Genomic DNA, 23,496 nt, shown 5'->3' with positions numbered 1-23,496 from the left:
TGTATCAAACATAAAAGGTTGTTGTTGAATTGAATCAACTTGAATCCTCATAGCCCCGTTGTTGACTTGTGGCAGCAGTGTTCTTTTAATTACACTGACCCTCCTGCAGCAGCCCCACCCCACCCCAGACCTACTCACTGCCACTCAGAGCCTCCTCACACAGAATCAGAGTCCCTGCACTGTTTTCTTTACTCAGAACGGGTGTTTAGGGGAAACAGAGGCCATTTTCATGTGCAAATGTCAGTCAGTCCGCTCCCAGCAATCACAGGCCCGTCTTCTCCAGAGATCTGGGCTTAAGACACAGTCTGAATAATTTAGCAGCTCTGTGCCACTGTTCTTTAGGGTCGCAACTTTCTAAAGGAATGACACAAAGACGCAGGCAGACGCAGACTTCCCCTTCCGTTCACTCCCATTACCACTTATTTACAGTTCCTGAGTCTGAGCAGACAAAGCAGACGGCGCTGTATCAACTGTGTCGTAAAGCACAACACAACTAAACAGTGACATTCTCAGAGCACCCCCGAGTCAACAGTTCCATCCCCCTGTGCCTTACTGTGAAATAAACACTGGCCGGCCACACACAGGAGGTCCAGGAGTAACACACAGCAGGGAGACGTGTCACAGCAAATTTGTACCCATGTATGAAAAGTGTGGTTTCAGATCCAAAACCGGGCCAAAGCATCAATGTCAGGGGAGATTATAGTGATTCTCCAGCATGACGACGGGAAGGTACAGACATGTAGAGGACAGGGTGAAAGAAATTGATCCATCCTTCTGTACAGGCACTACATTTCTATCATTCAGAGATAGACAGCGCCTGGTTTGACAACAGCGGTCATCACTCGTCTGCAGCGAGCCTCTGACAGCAACATGACGGGGATGAATGGACGACTGTCCGTCGCCCAGCGCTACTGCTGCCAGAAAGAACACACGTCTTGTAATTTCTTTTAAACAAATCATGTCTTCTGTGTTGCCTGCTCAGTTCATGATGACTTTTTTATTGAGTAATCTAAAACTGTTGTATTTCTCAGTCTAGCTATGTTAACAGCTAATCAGTGAAGGTTAGCGGTTTAGCTTTTTAGCTAGCTTTGAAAACCATTAGAGGACCAATTAGGCTCCACAAAGTTTAGTTCTGTTAACGTGAAGTCAGCTAACATTTTTTTTTAATAAAGTTTAACTGTCAGAAACATTTGTAATCCATAAAATCATACGTTTGTTCTTGTTGGAGTGTTTCCACTTTTCCAATTAGCAAAAATTGACACTTCGCCTAAAGGCAACAGGCATCACCTTGAGGAGATATCAGTTTAACGTTATGGTAGTTCACTCCTTCCATTACTGGATTAGTGGTTGTTGAAGATAACTCTTAGATTAGCTTGTCCCACCACTGATTAGACATTCCTTTTTAAACTCTGTCATATCAACCCTGCAGAAGAACTCCAGGATTGGAATCAAAGATACAGAAACAAAGAAACCCTTTGTGCAGTACAGAAGGATATTAATGGAATTTGAAGAAACAGCAGCAAATTGTACATTAGTGATGCAGTAGAATGTTCCCATGGAGATGTCACTGGTGATATCCTATTAGTCCAGCCAGGGCGATGCAGGATTGCTAAGAAACACTTGGTGGAATGAGTGGCTTTGTGTGCTTTTTTTCTGGTCCTCACCTCTCCACAGTTTTCATGCACATCTGCAGTACAAATCCATCCAGCATTTCTGAGGAGCTAAGAGTGTCAGCGGCCATCAATTTGACCTGGGAATGTGTTACAGGGGCAGCGTGAGGGAAAGGAGCACATGAGATATCCCTCTGAATTATTGAGAGTGATTATTTGGTGACTTATGGTTGGTGGCTGTCGGAGACGATATGAGAAATTGTTCCAAGCAAGAATTACACTTTCTCATTTCTCTGCTGTCTATTTATCTACTGTCATCAATGTGACCACCTCTTTGCTAACCTACCCTCATCCCTCCACCATCTCAAAATGACTTTATTGGGGGTAGTGCAGCAGATAACAGAATATTTGCAGAGGAATCCTTCAAATCTGTTACAAGCACCAAAGTTTGACTGTGTAATACCTTTTGGTACATATTTTAGAAAAATAACGTTAGCCATTTGAATTTTCAATAGGGAGCCAATTGAAGAACTACACAGGGGTAAAAACATGTTCCAATCATATTGAAAGCTATACCATATTATGTGTCTGATCACAAAGATTCCAAAAAAGGTATAGTTTGAACTATCTGTGACTGAATGTTCTGGAGTTATGGGGTAAAAACAGCAAGCATGGCGACAAAGGTCACTTTCAGATTGTACAGGGGTCAAAAGTTAAAGTTGCTCCAATTATGGTAAAACATGATGCAAATTATTGGTTGAGTTAGTGGGATTTTGAAAAGGATAAGTTTGCACCATGTGTCATGCTTTATTGTGTTACGGGGTTACATATGTCACATGTCATAGAATCAAATGGATGTCGACATTGTTTGACCTTTACTTTGGAGACCAAACATTCAACACAGTCAGAACTATTCCATTTGTTAATCCTATTAGTTCAACCAATAATTTGCACCACATTTTACCAAAACTGGAGCAACTTTAACTTTTGACCCCTGTACAAACTGAAACTGACTTTTGTCACCATTCTTGCTGTTTTTACCCCATAACTCCAGAACATTCAGTTATAGATAGTCCAAACTATACCTTTTTGGAATCATTGTCATCGGATACATAATGTGGTATCACTTTCAATATGATTGGAGCATTTTTTAATTTTGACCCTGTGCAATTCTTCAATTGACCCCTACTTGGCCCCTATTAAAAATTCAAATAGTTTGTAACCGGATTTGAATGATTCTTACAGTTATCTGCTGTACTACATCTGCAAATGCAGCACCAGTGCTGCTCGACTTTGCGTGTGTGCCGCAAAAGTTGTGTGTCAGTGGCTCTCACACAGTAGACTTGTGGACTGCTTGAGATTTGTGGCCATATTTTCACTGCCACTCCGGATGGCATTCAGCGGACAGTCGGCTGCCATGCACTCACGTGTTGGGAGGACAAATTCAGTGACATTCCACATGAAAAGGTTGTCACTGTTTTGCATGTTTTGGGGTGATTTTGTGTCTCCTCCTACTCTCCACCAGTTGCAGCCCAGTGGGATACTACTTTTATTGTTTGTACCACTGTGCTGTCACACAGTAGGAACTACTCTGAAAATATAATGAACTGTACATCATATTGCCATATTGTCATAATTTTGATGTACAGTAGTGTTCAAAATAATAGTAGTGCTATGTGACTAAAAACATTAATCCAGGTTTTGAGTATATTTCTTATTGTTACATGGGAAACAAGGTACCAGTAGATTCAGTAGATTCTCACAAATCCAACAAGACCAAGCATTCATGATATGCACACTCTTAAGGCTATGAAATTGGGCTATTAGTAAAAAAAAAAAAAAGTAGAAAAGGGGGTGTTCACAATAATAGTAGCATCAGCTGTTGATGCTACAAACTCAAAACTATTATGTTCAAACTGCTTTTTTTTAGCAATTCTGTGACTCACTAAACTGGCATTTAGTTGTATAACCACAGTTTTTCATTTCTTCACATCTGCGAGACAATTTTGTTGGTTTGGAACCAAGATTTTGCTCAATTACTAGTGTGCTTGGGGTCATTGTCTTGTTGAAACACCCATTTCAAGGGCAGGTCCTCTTCAGCATAAGGCAACATGACCTCTTCAAGTATTTTGACATATCCAAACTGATCCATGATACCTGGTATGCGATATATAGGCACAACACCATAGTACAGGGGTAGGCAACCTGTTCCAGAAAGAGCCATGAGGGTGCAGGTTTTCTTTGCAGCCACTGACTCCACCAGGTGAGTTTACTGATTAATATCACTTTGAGCAGATGGAATCAGTTAATCAGTGAAATCACCTGGTGGAGTCAGTGGCTGCAAATAAAACCTGCACCCTCATGGCTCTTTCTGGAACAGGTTGCCTACCCCTGCCATAGTAGGAGAAACATGCCCATATCATGATGCTTGCACCACCATGCTTCACTGTCTTCACTGTGAACTGTGGCTTGAATTCAGAGTTTGGCGGTCGTCTCACAAACTGTCTGCAGCCCTTGGACCCAAAAAGAACAATTTTACTCTCATCATTCCACAAAATATTCCTCCATTTCTCTTTAGGCCAGTTGATGTGTTATTTGGCAAATTGTAACCTCTTCTGCACGTCTTTTATTTAACAGAGGGGCTTTGCGGGGGATTCTTGCAAATAAATTAGCTTCACACAGGCATCTTCTAACTATCACAGCACTTACAGTTAACTCCAGACTGTCTTTGATCATCCTGGAGCTGATCAGTGGGTGAGCCTTTGCCATTCTGGTTATTCTTCTATCCATTTTGATGGTTGTTTTCTGTTTTCTTCCACGCATCTCTGGTTTTTTGTCCATTTTAAAGCATTGGACATCATTGTAGATGAGCAGCTTATAATTTTTTGCACCTGCGTATACGTTTCCCCTCTCCAATCAACTTTTTATATGCTGTTCTTCTGAACAGTGTCTTGAACGTCCCATTTTCCTCAGGCTTTCAAAGAGAAAAGTGTGTTCAACAGGTGCTGGCTTCATCCTTAAATAGGGGACACCTGATTCACACCTGTTTGTTCCACAAAATTGACGAACTCACTGACTGAATGCCACACTACTATTATTGTGAACACCCCCTTTTCTACTTTTTTTACTAATAGCCCACTAAGAGTGTGCATATCATGAATGCTTGGTCTTGTTCGATTTGTGAGAATCTACTGAATCTACTGGTACCTTGTTTCCCATGTAACAATAAGAAATATACTCAAAACCTGGATTAATCTTTTTAGTCACATAGCACTACTATTATTCTGAACACTACTGTATTCATACAAAGTATGTTAATATGAGGAGTTCTAAAAAAAATCCTGTCTGGATAGAATTGAGCAAACTAAATATCAATAGGATAAAACAGATTCCAGTGTGATTTACAGTGTGATTGCACAGTCACTAATATTAGGACACTCCTCAGTTTTAAACTTAACCTAAACACTTCTCCATATTTCCATAATACTTAAACAGAAATTGAGGAGATCCAAAACCTCGCTATTAAATCTGTCTCTGGATGTTTATTTGCTCCAAAGTGTAATAGACTATTTATTTCTTGACCAGTTACCACAATTTTATTTTATTTTTAGAAAATGTGCTTATTACTTTTGGAGTCACCTTACGAACAAACCAACCAACACACAAACAGATGTGGGCGATAAATGACTTCTTCCAGGCTGAGCTGTCTTATTTATCACAGCTCTCACGTGCAGCGGCTTTGCTCTGTGGGTGGAGTTCATTTAACAAATGGACAAACTGATGGATGATGAGTGGACACGCTTCACTTTGAGGCTGCTGGAGCTACCAGCCTCTCTTTGAATGTCTAATCTCCTCTAAAGACTGTGAAGTTTAAGGTTCTTCCTGACTTTTCCCAGTGTGTTATCCCTTCACTTTTTGTCAGTAGCTTTGTTTTCCTTTTTATTATGCACATATCGGGAGGCCCGTTTCCTCATTTCTAATTGACATTCCCCGTTGCATAATGTTTCGAACTGACTGATCAGGTATCAGAGATGCAGTTCTTTGTGTAAATGCTGGCTGAATAATTCATACAGGACTGTCAGAGAGAGAGCGAGAGAAAGACAGAGAACGGGGCATTTTAGAAATCAGCTAAGCCCCTGACCATGAATAATTGATCTGAACTGATTAAAGTTTGCAGTGATTACCCCTCACCTTCCCAGAAGATAAAATGCCACATCTGTTTGCTGTCTCCTTACCTATTCTCCTCCTCATCTCACTCCAACATATTTCATTTAACTACATGGGATCACACACAGAGTGGTGGAATTGAAGATACTTTGCCCTTCTATTTCCTCTTTCCAACATCGGGGACATTAAAGCAGAATTTACTCCTCTTGACAAGCATTATTTACTGTACTGTGAGCAATGGGGCAGAAACTCCTTTGAAACCTGGAGTTCATCAGGGATGTGTTCTGGGCTCCTACACTGGACTGGGTGTTGAGTAGGGTTATAGTATCCAGCAGCTTTGGGGCCTTTGTTGGTGAGGAAAGGCTTACTGACCTTCACTTCACAGGTGATGCTGTGATCCTTACATAAAGATCGCAGCACTTGAGAAGCTGAGTGAGGAACCAGAACGTCTGGGTTTGTGATTGTCCTGGATCAAGACAAAGATCCAGGATTTCAATGACTTCCTGGAGTCAGCCATCAGAAGTGTATCTATACGCATGAAAATGTTGAACTTGTGGAGACATTCACTTATCTCACCAGTGACATTCATGTCTCTGGGTTCTCAGCCTTTGAGAATGACCTGGGAAGAGCTTATATGGAGTCATGAGGTCACTGGACAGAGGTTTTTGGCTATGTTCATATCTGTGCAGGAGAACCATGTTTTTAGGATCATGGTGCTTCCAGTCTTACTGTATGGTTGTGAGACTTGGATGGTAGCCAGTGACTTAAGACTTTAGTACAAGGTCCCTTCAGAGGATCCTTGGGTACTGCTGGAATGACATGTCAAATGAACAGTTTCTCAGGAAGACTCAGAGGAGGAATTTCACTTTCTTTGTGAGGGACTTCAACTACAACATTTTGCACATATGGCACATTTCTCTGTGTATGATCCAGCACACAGGTGCCTCAGCCTTGAGGATCTCAAAGGTTGGTGAATACCAAGGAGATGCCCATGTTGGACCTAGCTATGGCAGATAAATGGGAATGGTTCACTTGTGTGCTTGTGTGGTTGCCATCCAGGACTTGGTGCTGTTGTGTGGTGTGCTGGATGCAGCAACGCACGGCACAAGTGCATGCTCCCAGGCTTGACTCGATGTGCATTTTTTGACACTTGCAAAAATCAGTGAAATAAGTGTATTTTTTCAGAATGTTGATGTTCTGCAGTCAAGTATGCAAGTAGTTGAACAGCAACACTGTCAGAATCAGAATCAAATTTATTGCCAAGTAAGTTCTCACATACAAGGAATTTGATCTATTCTGGTGTCATTGGTGCATAAACAACAATAACAGAAAATACTTCTTTAAGAAGTAATAAGTGCATAAATAACAATAAAAAGAAAAGGAAAAAATACTTCTGTAAGAAGTAAAGGAGTCAAATAGACAAATGGGCAAAGCTAAGTTTGCTGTCAAATAGATATAGTGAAATGGTGGAATTGGGCTGTGCAGGCAGGCAGATGAACAGTGCAGGGATGACCAGTCTGTACTTTGTGGGAGTGGGGGGGGCATGGTAAATGGGGATGTTTGGCATTATGTATACATCTACCTGCAGACTGAAAGAAGCTATTTTTGTGTCTTGAGATTTTAGTCCTGATGGACCTCAGCCGTCTGCCACAGGGGAGGGTAACAAAAAGTTTGTGTCCTGGACGAGAGGGATCAGCCACTATCTTCCTTACTCACCTCAGGACTCTGGAGGTGTACAGGTCCTGTAGGGATGGCAGATTGCAGTCATTGCACTTGTTATCTTGATTCATTGGAGGTGATAGGGTTTGGGATAAAAATGACTAAAACATGACCACAACACATTTCTTGAAGGTATCACGAAAAAAAAGGGTGAGACTGGGCTGTGTGAACAACATGCAAACTGCACACAGAAAGGACCAGATGGGAAGCAATTCCAGGACCTACTCACTGTGAGGCAATGGTGCTAACTGTGAAACCACTGAGCTGCCACATCTAGACAAATTTAAAACTAAATGAACTCAAGTGTTATAGGTACTACTGTAGTCCACTTTTAGGTTAATGAAAGTAAAGTATTCACACAGGACATTAAATGTCTGAGCAGGATTTGAACCACAGACCCTCTGGTCATGAGCCCATTTCCCTAAGCCATAGACCATGAAGTCTAGGATTATGGCATCTGATTTATGTGTTACCTGAAGATACATGCTTTTTATAATTACAAGTATACTTGTCACTATACGCCAAGTATATTTAGATGATTCTGTATATTTGTCAGTATACAGCAAGTACACTACAATACACTAGACACATGGATGAACTTGTCTTCATCTACAAATCAGACGACAGTCGTGGAATCTTCCTTCTAAACTCTTAACCTTCAAAGTCCAACTCAGGATGGCACTTTGATCTGTGATACAGAGCTGAGGAAAGAAATGCATGACAGAGAGCGACTTGAAGGAGGAGTGAGGCAGGGAGCAGGAGGGAGAGTGACAGCTAATAGCTACAAGCCGTGACCTTTAGAACGAGCACAAGAGCATGACAGACCTGGCTCAAGGTGGCAGAGAAACCACTCCTCTGGAGGACGAAACTAAGGAAACAAAGTTTTATGTGTCTGCAGTTTAGCAGACTGGAGATTCTAATGGTGCTCAGATGATTGTTGCCACTGTCATTTTTTGTTTCTGAAGAAATGGTTAACTGTGTCCAAATGTGCTAAATAATCAACAGATCAACTTCAAAGAAGAGCAACAACCTTTTTAAACATTTAATGATATTAAGAAGGTTAATTTTCAAGTAGGGTTACGATGACTAATTAAACGCAACTCTTGTTGATAATTAATGAATAAGCTCAGATCTCCGTAAGTGGTCAAAGTGTTCACTGACTAAAAAAAAAAAAAAAACCCTGTATAACTACAAGATGAAAACACACCATTAACATGGTGAGTTTCATATCTGTGGTACGATGGATGGATACAAATGGATACATTCAATGTTCTCTGTAAGATTCTGTAGAGATTCTGTTGAGAATTGAAGCCATAAAAATACATCAGTCAACAGTTTTGTTAATGATTTACCCTTAAATTTGAGTAAAATGTTATCTATATTACCCAACCAGATACTAACTAGCAAGTCATATTCAGCTATTACAACCAGTCATCCCAACCCTACTTTAAAGCAGCTGGAGAATTGTGTACAGGCACATAGGCTATGTTTCTCAGTTGTGTTTTGAAATTTGAGAATTCAATTTTTAGCAATGCTGTAAAAAAAAAAGCCATATATAGGTGGCATTGCACATCTTATCTTTGGCTGCTTTCAGTGATGCCGGTATTTGGTTAGACTCTTTCTCTCAGATTGTTCTGTCTGAGTTATTTTCATTAGTTACTTCATCCAAACCATCAACATGTCTATTAGACCCCATTCCTACCAGGCTGCTCAAGGAAGCCCTACCATTATTTAATGCTTCAATCTTAAATATGATCAGTCTATCTTTATTAGTTGACTATGTACCACAGGCTTTTAAGGTGGCAGTAATTAAACCATTACTTAAAAAGCCATCACTTGACCCAGCTATCTTAGCTAATTATAGGCCAATCTCCAACCTTCCTTTTCTCTCAAAAATTCTTGAAAGGGCAGTTGTAAAATAGCTAACTGATCATCTGCAGAGGAATGGTCTATTTGAAGAGTTTCAGTCAGGTTTTAGAATTCATCATAGTACAGAAACAGCATTAGTGAAGGTTACAAATGATCTTCTTATGGCCTCAGACAGTGGACTCATCTCTGTGCTTGTTCTGTTAGACCTCAGTGCTGCTTTTGATACTGTTGACCATAAAATTTTATTACAGAGATTAGAGCATGCCATAGGTATTAAAAGGCACTGCGCTGCGGTGGTTTGAATCATATTTATCTAATAGATTACAATTTGTTCATGTAAATGGGGAATCGTCTTCACAGACTAAGGTTAATTATGGAGTGTGCTAGGACCAATTTTATTCACTTTATACATGCTTCCCTTAGGCAGTATTATTAGACGGCATTGCTTAAATTTTCATTGTTACGCAGATGATACCCAGCTTTATCTATCCATGAAGCCAGAGGACACACACCAATTAGCTAAACTGCAGGATTGTCTTACAGACATAAAGACATGGATGACCTCTAATTTCCTGCTTTTAAACTCAGATAAAACTGAAGTTATTGTACTTGGCCCCACAAATCTTAGAAACATGGTGTCTAACCAGATCCTTACTCTGGATGGCATTACCCTGACCTCTAGTAATACTGTGAGAAATCTTGGAGTCATTTTTGATCAGGATATGTTATTCAAAGCGCATATTAAACAAATATGTAGGACTGCTTTTTTGCATTTACGCAATATCTCTAAAATCAGAAAGGTCTTGTCTCAGAGTGATGCTGAAAAACTAATTCATGCATTTATTTCCTCTAGGCTGGACTATTGTAATTCATTATTATCAGGTTGTCCTAAAAGTTCCCTGAAAAGCCTTCAGTTAATTCAAAATGCTGCAGCTAGAGTACTAACGGGGACTAGAAGGACAGAGCATATCTCACCCATATTGGCCTCTCTTCATTGGCTTCCTGTTAATTCTAGAATAGAATTTAAAATTCTTCTTCTTACTTATAAGGTTTTGAATAATCAGGTCCCTTCTTATCTTAGGGACCTCATAGTACTATATCACCCCAATAGAGCGCTTCGCTCTCAGACTGCAGGCTTACTTGTAGTTCCTAGGGTTTGTAAGAGTAGAATGGGAGGAAGAGCCTTCAGCTTTCAGTGTCCTCTCCTGTGGAACCAGCTCCCAATTTGGATCAGGGAGACAGACACCCTCTCTACTTTTAAGATTAGGCTTAAAACTTTCCTTTTTGCTAAAGCTTATAGTTAGGGCTGGATCAGGTGACCCTGAGCCATCCCTTAGTTATGCTGCTATAGACTTAGACTGCTGGGGGGTTCCCATGATGCACTGAGTGTTTCTTTCTCTTTTTGCTCTGTATGCACCACTCTGCATTTAATCATTAGTGATTGATCTCTGCTCCCCTCCACAGCATGTCTTTTTCCTGGTTCTCTCCCTCAGCCCCAACCAGTCCCAGCAGAAGACTGCCCCTCCCTGAGCCTGGTTCTGCTGGAGGTTTCTTCCTGTTAAAAGGGAGTTTTTCCTTCCCACTGTCGCCAAGTGCTTGCTCACGGGGGGTCGTTTTGACCGTTGGGGTTTTTACGTAATTATTGTATGGCCTTGCCTTACAATATAAAGCGCCTTGGGGCAACTGTTTGTTGTGATTTGGCGCTATATAAATAAAAATTGATTGATTGATTGATCTTGAGATTGAGTTGTTTTTTTTAAATAATTTTAACTAATTGTTGGCTTGTATTTTACTATCTGTTTTGTTTTTACTGCCTGTACAGCACTTTGATTGAAAGTGCTTTATAAATAAAATTATTATTGTTATTATTATTATCTTAGGGCAAGGTTGTGTCTATAGCTTAGGCACAACCGCTATAAGTAGGGGTTGCCGGGGGCACAGTGGATCAGAAATGTTGTTTTGTGGCAGTATAAACACATTCAGCATATGTTTAGGTAATTCAATTGTGGATCATTTAATACAGCAGGTTATTGTTTATAAGGCTGTGTTATTTTTGTCTCCCCAAGTTAATGAAAAAACACGATTATAAAGATTTCTTCAAAATTATTAAATATATGCTGATGCATATGCAAACTATAATCCAGGAAACCAGCTATGTAATGTGTGAGTGACTTATATAGTGATATAAATCCTTTAGAAACTATTATAAATACTACTGTCATAATTTCTGTTCAAATGTGAAAACAGTTGTTTCTATACACAAATGATCAATTATTTCATGGAAAAATAAATGTATAAGCTTCAACAAGTAATATTTGTCATCAACATGATACTGGGGCTTAGTAAATCACTTTCTAGACTGATTCACTGTGCCCTGATTCACTGTGTCCTGGGTGAATGTGACACACGAGTCATGTTATCAAATAGCTGATAGTCTGGAGAAGACATAACACATGCTCTAGTCTTCTAACTAATAATTTTTTGGTCCACCTTTCCTCTGTTGTGAGAAATGAATACAAAGACGCTGACATCCACAAAATTGACTTTTGATAGGAAAAAACTGACTTCACTTGCCACTTAATTTTACCCTTAATGTATCCCAAAACAAAACACTAATTTATAAGGGCTATGTCTTTATGCATAAAAATATGGCATAACTGCTGCAAATATATACAGTATGTAATTTTGCAGATATAGTTACTGATTCACTGTGCCCCGTGATTCACAGTGTCCCGGTTTCCCCTACTAGTGATAAATATATTATTTCTGTGCTCAGTGGTAGAATTTCCAATTTCCAGGTGGGAGATCTGGGTTCAATTCCCAGTCAGTGCACTGACAGGTTGCTAATTTGTAGCTGTGGCCTGCCAATATGTAGACCTGGGTTTGAGCTTGTTCATGCTACATGCCCGTGTCCTTGAAGACACTTAATCTGCATCATATTAGTCCACTCACCTGTAAATGAGTACCTTGTTGGGGAAGCAACCTGCATCAGACTGGTGTCCTGTCCAGGGGGTAATTGTAGACTCTTATCCGTTTCACATTACAGAAATGGGAGGTGAGGACCAGCTTCAGGGCTTACTTCTCTTGTATTTGGTCAGGTTGAATTTTGTAAAGTCGCCACTATCCTAAGGTGTAAAGCATGTACGACAGTGAAACTTAAATGTATGAAAAAAAGACACAGCTAACATCATACAACAAATGGTTAATTCCTTCTTTTCTGTGACTATGAGGTAGGAAATATGTTCAATTCAATTTATTTATACAGCACCACATGACAACATATGTAACCCCAAGGAGCTGCATGAGTAAAGTGCAAATCCGAACCTAATAATGCAGTCTACATTAAAAAACATCTGCAAATATTTATCTAAAATGTGTGTGATGTGCATAGAGGCTATTTCAAAGAATCACATTGTTAGATTTGAGCCGTGGCAGAACAAGAGGTTTTTTGTTTGTTGCTTTTTCTTGATGGGTCTAAGTGGAGCTGTGGTTATTAAGTGATTTGTGCTAAATGCAAGTACGAAAATGTAAAGTAATTGTAAATTTTAAGTGAATACTGTGTGCTTGACTACACACACACAGTGCAACAGACACGTCAAATTTATGACATTTTCTTCTTTAAAAACCATCGTAACAATCTCTCTCTCTCTCTCTCTTTCTTCCAACAGGATAAAATAAGAGAAAAACTATCCAGAAGAAAACTCATGTTCCAGTCAGGTTGCTTTTCATTAGGTGCCATGTTTGTCTCTCCTCTTTTAATATACTCCACTTTCTCGTTTTCACCAGGTTCTGATTCCTAGATGAAGCTGTTTGACAGGGATTTCATTTCTAATCTCACTACCATACCAAAGCCGACTGAATAAGGAGCGTAATAAAAATAAATTTACCTTGAGTTATGTGAGCAGTGTGAATTCACTTAGTCGATTTATGTGCAGCACATAGACAATGTCTCCTGGGTGCTATGGAAACTGAAGGTGCTATGGGGCCGGATCAGTGACAGACTGTGACAAAGGGAGGCTGAAAACAGGATTTTGATTTCGAGCCTTTGTCTTTGTTTCGTCAAACAGCTCAAAGTTGATACATACTGTACAGCCACACAGTTAAAGACATCCTAATCAGACTGGCCACTTCCAAACACTCGTGCACTCAGAGATGCACTATGGACCCTCTGAGCTGCAGGTTTAACAGAGAGGAAGAGGAGAGGGAAAGAAGGTGGAAGACAAGGAGACTGTGTCCAGCTTAGGTCCCTGGTGGAGGTTTTCGAGTGCCTGGGTGCGCTGTCTGTCCTGTCAGCCCCGTGCAAACAGCCCATCCTAAAAAGGAAGGAGGGGAAAAAAACCCTCCCAGCTGGCATGCACGGCTGGGCCGGGCCTCACTAGCAGTCCACTTGTCTGTTCTCCCCTCCGCAGAGCCTTCACAAGAGATGGGAGGAATACTGAAGAGACCAGGCATAGATTTTCTGCTGGGGTGGACGAAGAGAGGAAAGGCTGTTTGAGGGTGGTGGGCTTGACTGCCCACATCAAACTCCCCTCCTTTTATCTCAGCCTTCTCCTGTTCTCCTCCTCTCCTTCTCATCTGCCTGGCTCTGGAGGGACCCTCTGTTTGTCAGCCAGCCAGTGGAGCGTCTCCCTGTAACCCCACCTCCTCCTGGATCTCTGTCTTTCTCCCTTTTCTTCTTTGGTCTCTCTCTGTTTATAAAATGTCTCCTCACCCTTGTTCCCTTGTCTGTTCACATTCCCTCTCTTTCTTTTTCTTTCTTTCATCAAGACTGTTGGCTGACCTTCTTGTTCCTCCTCTCGATCAGCTGAATGACGGTGTCACTTCTGTTCTGTTTGGGAAGCTAATGTTAATACACACTTTTGTTTACATTTGTTGTTATATGTACTTGTTAATACCGTTATTGTAGGTTTAACTACGCTATTGTACTTTATGCACTAGTTACCGGCTTTGTTTAACCTTGTTGTGTTATGTGCAGACGCAAGTTGAGGAGCGCGACCAGCGTCTGACTGAACCCAGCGCTAAAATAACCAGAAAGCGGTTCCAAAAACAAAACATTTATTTCCCTTCTGTGCAATAACTTGTGTACAACATAAATGTGCGGTTGTCTGGCGAGGTGAAGGACGGCGCGCTCTCCAGCGCCCAAATGGATCGAAGCCCAACGCTTCTGGACCCAGACTCACCGCCGAACACCCCCCAGGTGGACACGACAAACTGACTCTGAAGGATGGAAAAGGTGAGGTAAGTCAACAGCTACAACAAATATCCTTCAAAGGCACACACTATCAGCAACACATTCAGGTCTGAATTTAAGCTTTATGTAAATGAGCAGCTTCTCACAACAGGTGGAGGATCATCATTCCGTACGCCACGGCAGTGAGAAGCAAACTGCACAATTCTCATCAATGTTCAAATATACTGCGTAACAAAGCACCAAATTACTGTTAACACTTATTCAGACAATCATCACCTCTGATGTGTGCTGACAGCATGTGTCCCTCACCCGTCCTCCTTCACAGGCACGATGTGTCAAACCCAGGCGCGGTCCTCAGCGTCTCACAAATGAACGTCACAAGGTCGAGTTCCCGGCAATTCTGCTTGAACCACTCATGGCTTAAATGCAGAACGCCATCTCATTATGTGCTTCAGCTGAAAGTCTTTAAGTTTACACATGAGCATCATCCACAGGTGCAGCTAATAATGCTGATGAGGGTGAAGGACTCTTCTGCCAGCACCATCTCCACAGACAAAAATCAGTTTGCATACCACCTGGAGAGCAAAGAAAAGAAAACACCAAAATGTCCAGCCAAACCCCCCAACACACAACATGTTGGCTAGCAAGGTACATGAAATTAACGGTAAATTAACGGTAGCTCATCTAGCTATAGTTAGCTTACTTTTGTGATTTACATTTTTATTTTACATGGTGTAGATTTTTAATGGTTCTTCAGTTTATGGGTTCTTTAATACAACCCCAATTCCAATGAAGTTGGGACATTGTGTGAAATGTAAATAAAAACAGAATACAATGATTTGAAAATCCTCTTCAACCTATATTCAATTGAATACACCACAAAGACAAGATCTGTTCAAACTGATAAACAAGTTTATCAGTTTGTTTTTGTGCAACTATTTGCTCATTTTGAAATGGATGCCTGCAACACGTTTCAAAAAGGCTGGGGCAGTAGTATGTTTACCACTGTGTTACATCACCTTTCCTTCTAACAACACTCACTAAGGGTTTGGGAACTGAGGACACTAATTGCTGAAGCTTTGTAGGTGGAATTCTTTCCCATTCTTGCTTGATGTATGACTTGAGTTGATTTGTTCAACAGTCCAGGGGTTTCCTGTTGTGTGTTGGGGGGTTTGGCTGGACATTTTGGTGGTGTTTTCTTTTCTTTGCTCTCCAGGTGGTATGCAAACTGTTTTTTTCTGTGGAGAAGGTGCTGGCGGAAGAATCCTTCACCTTCATCAGAACTATTGGCTGCACCTGCGGAGGATGTTCACGTGCAGGCCTAATGACTTGCAGCACCTGTGGATGATGCTCACGTGCAAACTTAAAGACTTTCAGCTGAAGCAGATAATGAGATGGCGTTCTGCATTTAAGCCAAGAGTGATTCGAGCAGAATTGCCGGGAACTCGACCTTGTGACATTCGTTTGTGAGACGCTGAGGACCGCGCCAGGGTTTGACACATCGTGCCTGTGAAGGAGGACGGGTGAGGGACACATGCTGTCAGCACACATCAGAGGTGATGATCGTCTGAATAAGTGTTAACAGTAATTTGGTATTTTGTTACGCAGTATATTTGAACATTGATGAGAATTGTGAAGTTTGCTCCTCACTGTCGTGGCGTACGGATTGATGATCCTCCACCTGTTGTGAGAAGCTGCTCATTTACATAAAGTTTAAATTCAGACCTGAATGTGTTGCTGATAGTGTGTGCCTTTGAAGGATATTTATTGTAGCTCTGTTGACTTACCTCACCTTTTCCGTCCTTCACAGAGTCAGTTTGTCGTATCCACCTGGGGGGTGTTCGGCGGTGAATCTGAGTTCAGAAGCGCCGGACTTGATCCATTTGGGCGCTGGAGAGCGCGCCGTCCTTCACCTCGCCAGACAACCGAACATTTATGTTGTACACAAATTATTGCACAGGAGGGAAATAAATTTGTTTTGTTTTTGGAACCGCTTTCTGGTTATTTAGCGCTGGGCCCTTGTCAGATGCTGGTTCGGTTCTCTGACCCGCGTCAGCACATAACAGTTTCCATTGTCATATTTTGCACTTTATAATGTGGCACACATTTTCAATGGGCGACAGGTCTGGACTGCAGGCAGGCCAGTCTAGTACCCGTACTCTTTTACTACAAAGCCACGCTGTTGTAACACGTGCAGAATGTGGCTTGGGATTGTCTTGCTAAAATAAGCAGAAATGTCCCTGAAAAAGACGTTGCTTGGATGGCAGCATGTGTTGCTCCAAAACCTGGATGTACCTTTCAGTATTGATGGTGCCATTACAGATGTGTAAGTTACCCATGCCATGGGCACTAACACACCCCCATACCATCACAGATGCTGGCTTTTGAACTTTGCGCTGGTAACAATCTGGATAGTCTTTTTCCTCTTTTGTCCGGAGGACACGACGTACATGATTTCCAAAAACAGTTTGAAATGTGGACTCAACAGACCACAGCACACTTCCACTTTGTGTCTGTCCATTTCAAATGAGCATGGGCTCAGAGAAGGCGGCGGTGTTTCTGGATGTTGTTGATGTCTGGCTTTCGCTTTGCATGGTAGAGTTTTAACTTGCACTTGTAGATGTAGCGACAAACTGTGTTAACTGGCAATGGTTTTCTGAAGTGTTCCTGAGCCCATGCGGTAAGATCCTTTACACAATGATATCTGTTTTTAATGCAGTGCCGCCTGAGGGATCGACAGGTTGAAATGACCAGATCATTTCCAAACTGAACGCTGTGTTGATCCGGGGCGTCATCTGACTACTACAGAAATGGCAGAAGAGGTGGACCTACCACTTTTTCGGCACATTCCACTGTTACAGGAGTTTTTGTCATGGAAAGAGGAGCGGAGGAATTCGCCACGGAGCCGCTAATGGTGCGGGACAAAAGCACCTCCGTGTTTGTCTCACAGGACATGCCCTGACATGACCAGCTCTTGCACCATTTGGAAGATTCAGACGGCTTTCGGTGGCATTTCAGTCGTGTGACTATCCGAGAAATTGTGGACGAGTTGGACATGCCACAACATGTCCTGTGAGGCTTCATCACGGCGTTGCTTTTTGTCCCGCGCCATTAGCGGCTCCATCCCGACGCGCGAATTCCTCCACATGTCTTTTCATGACAAAAACTCCTGTAACAGTGGAATGTGCCGAAAAAGTGGTATGTCCACCTCTTCTGCCATTTCTGTAGTAGTCAGACGACGTCCCGGATCAACACAGCGTTCAGTTTGGAAATGATCTGGTCGTTTCAGCCTGTCGATCGCCGCTCGGACCTCGGCGTGCCCTCCGCCATTGTGCGCCGTCTTTAAATTGGTTGTAACACTCCTTAATCTGTGTGATCCCCATAGAATTGTCCCTGAAAGCTGTCTGAATCTTCCGAATGGTTTCCACCTGGCTGTCTCTCACAGTTTCTGGAAAAATGTGATGCAGCAAAGCTCCAAATCGTTCAGACATTTTCCTCACAATAAAAATCCGACGAGGGGGGTGGACTGCTCACTCAAAGCATGCTCACAGGCGAATGTCGCAACCGACAGGCCTGAAAAACTCACGCATGTGCACGAAGGTTCAAGCTTGGCTGATGCAAGCGCACATGATTCAAATCCATATAGTTTTTGCAAAAAATAAAAAGGTCGGATAGTTTTCTAACAAACCTCATACACAGAAGATATCAACAGATAGCATCTAAGTTTGGGGTTTCCATTAGATAGCACAGAGTATGGATTTTGTCTTCCTGGGGGTGAACTTTAGATGGATACCTAAAACATATTACATCATAGCTTCTGTTTCTAAAATAACATATCCATATTTATTGCTTAGCCCACTAGATATAATTTAATTTTCCAACAAGTCTCCAGACTAGGTATACTTATACTACAATCTTCTCCTGTATGAATATTTAGGTTTTATAAGCTAACTCCTATAATATTATGTAGTAACTATATTTCTTGTTGTTGTTTGTTACCCTGATTGTGTAAATATCACTTATATACATGATGTCCATTTTCTTGAGACGCTTAGGTTGGTAGGGAGAGTTTTTAGATATTTAGATATACTTCAGTATACACTAGTTATACCTTAGAATTGGAATGTATTATAGAAGACATACCTTACTGAATTTTTATGATCCCAGATTGCAGACTGTCACCCTGTTTCTCCATCACATGCATGACTCATTCAGTCCTGATTAGTAGTGGATTCCCCCTCTCTCGCTCTTTTTTCCTCTACGATTAGGGGCACACAGAGACAGACTCAGTCAGTCCCTGCATCCAAATACTACGAATACTCATAAGTATGTACTTAACGTTAGTTAGTACTTGCTACCAAACCGTTACTGTGTCATGCGTATGAAAAGTAAGCAAGCAAGTAGCAGGGACACAGTGAGGACATGCCACTGTTATCTCACCTGCCCTTTGACTCGGATGTTAACACATAATGCATATGAGCATACCCAAGTAAACTGCAAAAATGTCTATTTTCCACTGACAGACTTCTTTAAATGGCTCCTGATGTATTTATCAACCCTATCTCACGCCATTTCATGACGGCAATCCATCCATCCATTTCCTGAATTCACTTATTCCAGTTAAGGGTCAAGGTGGGCTGAACCTTAGCCCAGCAGTCACTGGGTGAGAGGTGGGGTACACCCTGGACATTGAATGGCCAAAGCATATAGACTGACAAACACATTCACATTCTTGCTCAAAAGTCAATTTAGTCACCAGTTCACCCATCTCACGTCTTTCGAAGTGAGGGAAAGCTGGAGTATCAATCAATCAATCAACTTTTTTCTTGTATAGCGCCAAATCACAACAAACAGTTGCCCCAAGGCGCTCCACATTGCAAGGCAAGGCCATACAATAATTATGAAACACAGTCTACGTCTAAAGCAACATAACCAAGGGATGGTCCAGGGTCACCCGATCCAGCCCTAACTATAAGCCTTAGCGAAAAGGAAAGTTTTAAGCCTAATCTTAAAAGTAGAGAGGGTATCTGTCTCCCTGATCTGAATTGGGAGCTGGTTCCACAGGAGAGGAGCCTGAAAGCTGAAGGCTCTGCCTCCCATTCTACTCTTACAAACCCTAGGAACTACAAGTAAGCCCGCAGTCTGAGAGCGAAGCGCTCTAATGGGGTAATATGGTACTATGAGGTCCCTAAGATAAGATGGGACCTGATTATTCAAAACCTTATAAGTAAGAAGAAGAATTTTAAATTCTATTCTAGCATTAACAGGAAGCCAATGAAGGGAGGCCAACACGGGTGAGATATGCTCTCTCCTGCTAGTCCCCGTCAGTACTCTAGCTGCAGCATTCTGAACCAACTGAAGGCTTTTTAGGGAACTTTTAGGACAACCTGATAATAATGAATTACAATAGTCCAGCCTAGAGGAAACAAATGCATGAATTAGTTTTTCAGCATCACTCTGAGACAAGACCTTTCTGATTTTAGAGATATTGCGTAAATGCAAAAAGGCAGTCCTACATATTTGTTTAATATGCGCTTTGAATGACATATCCTGATCAAAAATAACTCCAAGATTTCTCACAGTATTACCAGAGATCAGGGAAATGCCATCCAGAGTAACGATCTGGTTAGACACCATGCTTCTAAGATTTGTGGGGCCAAGTACAATAACTTCAGTTTTATCTGAGTTTAAAAGCAGGAAATTAGAGGTCATCCATGTCTTTATGTCTGTAAGACAATCCTGCAGTTTAGCTAGTTGGTGAGTATCCTCTGGCTTCATGGATAGATAAAGCTGGGTATCATCTGCGTAACAATGAAAATTTAAGCAATACCGTCTAATAATACTGCCCAAGGGAAGCATGTATAAAGTGAATAAAATTGGTCCTAGCACAGAACCTTGTGGAACTCCATAATTAACTTTAGTCTGTGAAGAAGATTCCCCATTTACATGAACAAACTGTAATCTATTAGACAAATATGATTCAAACCACCGCAGCGCAATGCCTTTAATACCTATGACATGCTCTAATCTCTGTAATAAAATTTTATGGTCAACAGTATCAAAAGCAGCACTGAGGTCCAACAGAACAAGCACAGAGATAAGTCCACTGTCCGAAGCCATAAGAAGATCATTTGTAACCTTCACTAATGCTGTTTCTGTACTATGATGAATTCTAAAACCTGACTGAAACTCTTCAAATAGACCATTCCTCTGCAGGTGATCAGTTAGCTGTTTTACAACTACCCTCTCAAGAATCTTTGAGAGAAAAGGAAGGTTGGAGATTGGCCTATAATTAGCTAAGATAGCTGGGTCAAGTGATGGCTTTTTAAGTAATGGTTTAATTACTGCCACCTTAAAGGCCTGTGGTACATAACCAACTAACAAAGATAGATTGATCATATTTAAGATTGAAGCATTAAATAATGGTAGGACTTCCTTGAGTAGCCTGGCAGGAATGGGGTCTAATAAGCATGTTGATGGTTTGGATGAAGTAACTAATGAAAATAACTCAGACAGAACAATCGGAGAGAAAGAGTCTAACCAAATACCGGCATCACTGAAAGCTCATGGGAGGGAGGGAACTCATGCAAACACGCGGCGAACATGCAAACTCCACACAGAATGGACCAGGGTGGAAGTGACTCTAGGATCTTCTCACTGAGGCATCAGTACCAACCAATTATCTACTGTGCTTCCTTCTATTGCACAATTGTAGTAGTATTTTTTTCTAGTTTAGTTTAGTTTCATTTAGGTTTGTTTTAATCATGGTTATCTGATTTTGGATCTTCATTGGGATGACCTATGAGAAGGACCAAGTCATACGGTGTAAAATTATTAACAGTTTATTTTTACAGAACAATTTATAGTTTTTTGTTGTTGTTGTTCAACTCGAAGCACACAGACACATGGACATGGGACTGTTCTCAGTGTACAGTGTTGTGTGTTGGGGGGTTTGGCTGGACATTGTTTGCTGTTTTTGTGTTTGTTTTCCTTCCTAGGTGGTTTGGGGCTGATCTCTGGGGAGAGTGTGCTGCAGAAGAGTCTCTCACCTCTGTCACGGTGATCTGCTGCACCTGTTGCATTCACGTGCGGCTCTCCATCAGGACGATCTACGACACCTGTGGCACTCACGTGCGGACCTAAGGACTCTCAGCTGGTGCCAATGAAGAAATGAAGAACTGCATTTAAGCCAGCAGTGATCAGGGCTGAATTGCCGGAGAATACGACCGTGTGACGACCGTTTGTGGGACGCTGAGGGCCGCTCCAGATTCTGACATCGTGCCTGTGAAGGAGGACGAGGTTGAGAGGCAAACGCTGTCAGGACACGTCAGAGGTGATTATTCTTAAGAGATCATCTGTGATTGTAATTTGGCATTTTTGCGCAGCTATATTCAAATATTGGTGAAAATTGTCTGGTTTGCTCCTCATGGCTGTGGCACGCGGATTGATGATCCTCCACTGGCTGTGAGCAGCTGCCCTTTTAAATTAAGTCCGAAGTCAGACCTGAACGTGTTGCTGATAAGTGTGCCTCTAAATAGTATTTCTTGGTAACAGTGTTGAATAACCTCACCTCTGTTCCTCCTTCGCAGAGTACAGTCCTGGGAAAAGCCACCTGGGGGGTGTCGGCGGGATTCCTGAGTCCAGAACGTTCGGGCTCTGATCCGTTGTGACGCTGAGAGAGCGCGCCGCCTCTTCACCTCACCAGATTTCTTTATTTAGTATTTTGTGTACAGCACAGGGGGAAAGAAAATAAACTTTTTTTTTTTTTTGAACTGCTTCTGGTTATTTAACGCTGGGTTCAGTCAGACGCTGGATCGGTTCTCACCAGCGTCCAAATCCATAACAGTACAGAACATAATTTCCACAACAACGCAAGATAAGATAGAGGTCCCCCTTGGCCTTCTGTGCACATTTGATCCCATCCATTCTCAGAAGTGAAACAGTTTAAGTCCTGATTAGTACTTGGCTAAGAGACCACTTGGGAACACCATCAGCTGTCAGCATGTTTCTCTAAATAGAACAGTTTCTCTACATAGAAATGCTTCCGGGATAAAAACCTATGCCAAATCCCAATACAGTGCATCTGGAAAGTATTCACAGTGCATGCTTTTTCTGCATTTTGTTATGTTACAGTCTTATTCCAAAATGGAGTAAATAAATCTTTTCCCTAAAAATTCTTCTTGCATCACCCCACAATGACAACGTGGACAAAAGTTTTTTGAAATTTTTGCAAATTTATTAAAAATTAAAAAAAAAGAAATCACATGTACATAAGTATTCACATCCTTTGCTCAATACTTTGTTGATGCACCTTTGGCAGCAATTACAACCTTGAGTCTTCTTGAATATGATGCTACAAGCTTGGTCACCTCCTTGACTAAGACCCTTCTCCCCCACTCGCTCAGTTTACACAGGTGACCAGCTCTATGAAGCATTCTGGTGGATCCAAACTTTTAATTTAAATGTGTGGATAATGAGACTTTCAAAGCAGCAGAAATGTTTCTGTACCCTTCTCCAGATTTGTGCCATGAGACAATCCTGTCTCAGAGTTCTACAGACAATTTCTTTGACTCGATGCTTGGTTTGTGCTTTGACATGGACTGTCAACTGTGGGACCTTATATGTATGTAGACAGGTGTGTACACAGTAAATTTTGCAGAGTAAAATATTCGCTGCCAGGATAACATTTGATCCCAGTCCAAATACAGCTAAATATACTCTATTATAGTGCTAAATCAATTTTACCACAGTGTAAAATCAATTCTATCATGCTGTGAATGACTCTTATTGGAGTTGAAAATGTGATTTGACAAGATGGTAGAGCTGATTTCACTCTATAATAGAATGTATTTAACTCTATTTGGACTGGGCCCAAATGTTATCCTGGCAGAGTATATTTTACTCAGCAAAATTTACTGTGTGCCTTTCCAAATCATGTCC

The 23,496-nt window shown here is 41.4% G+C and overlaps 1 long non-coding RNA gene across 1 annotated transcript; it reads left to right on the top strand.

Moving 5' to 3' along the window:
- Positions 1-1,136: 1,136 nt before the first annotated feature.
- On the top strand, positions 1,137-15,062 carry LOC117511644. Its single transcript, XR_004561015.1, has 3 exons — positions 1,137-1,215; positions 12,809-12,819; positions 15,051-15,062. It is a non-coding gene; the product is annotated as an uncharacterized LOC117511644 (long non-coding RNA).
- Positions 15,063-23,496: the final 8,434 nt, after the last annotated feature.

This window comes from Thalassophryne amazonica, chromosome 6 (assembly GCF_902500255.1).
Source record: "Thalassophryne amazonica chromosome 6, fThaAma1.1, whole genome shotgun sequence".
In the NCBI taxonomy this organism is placed as follows: Eukaryota; Metazoa; Chordata; class Actinopteri; order Batrachoidiformes; family Batrachoididae; genus Thalassophryne; species Thalassophryne amazonica.
Note: the sequence above shows the minus strand (reverse complement) of the source record. Positions and strands in the feature narration are given on the sequence as shown.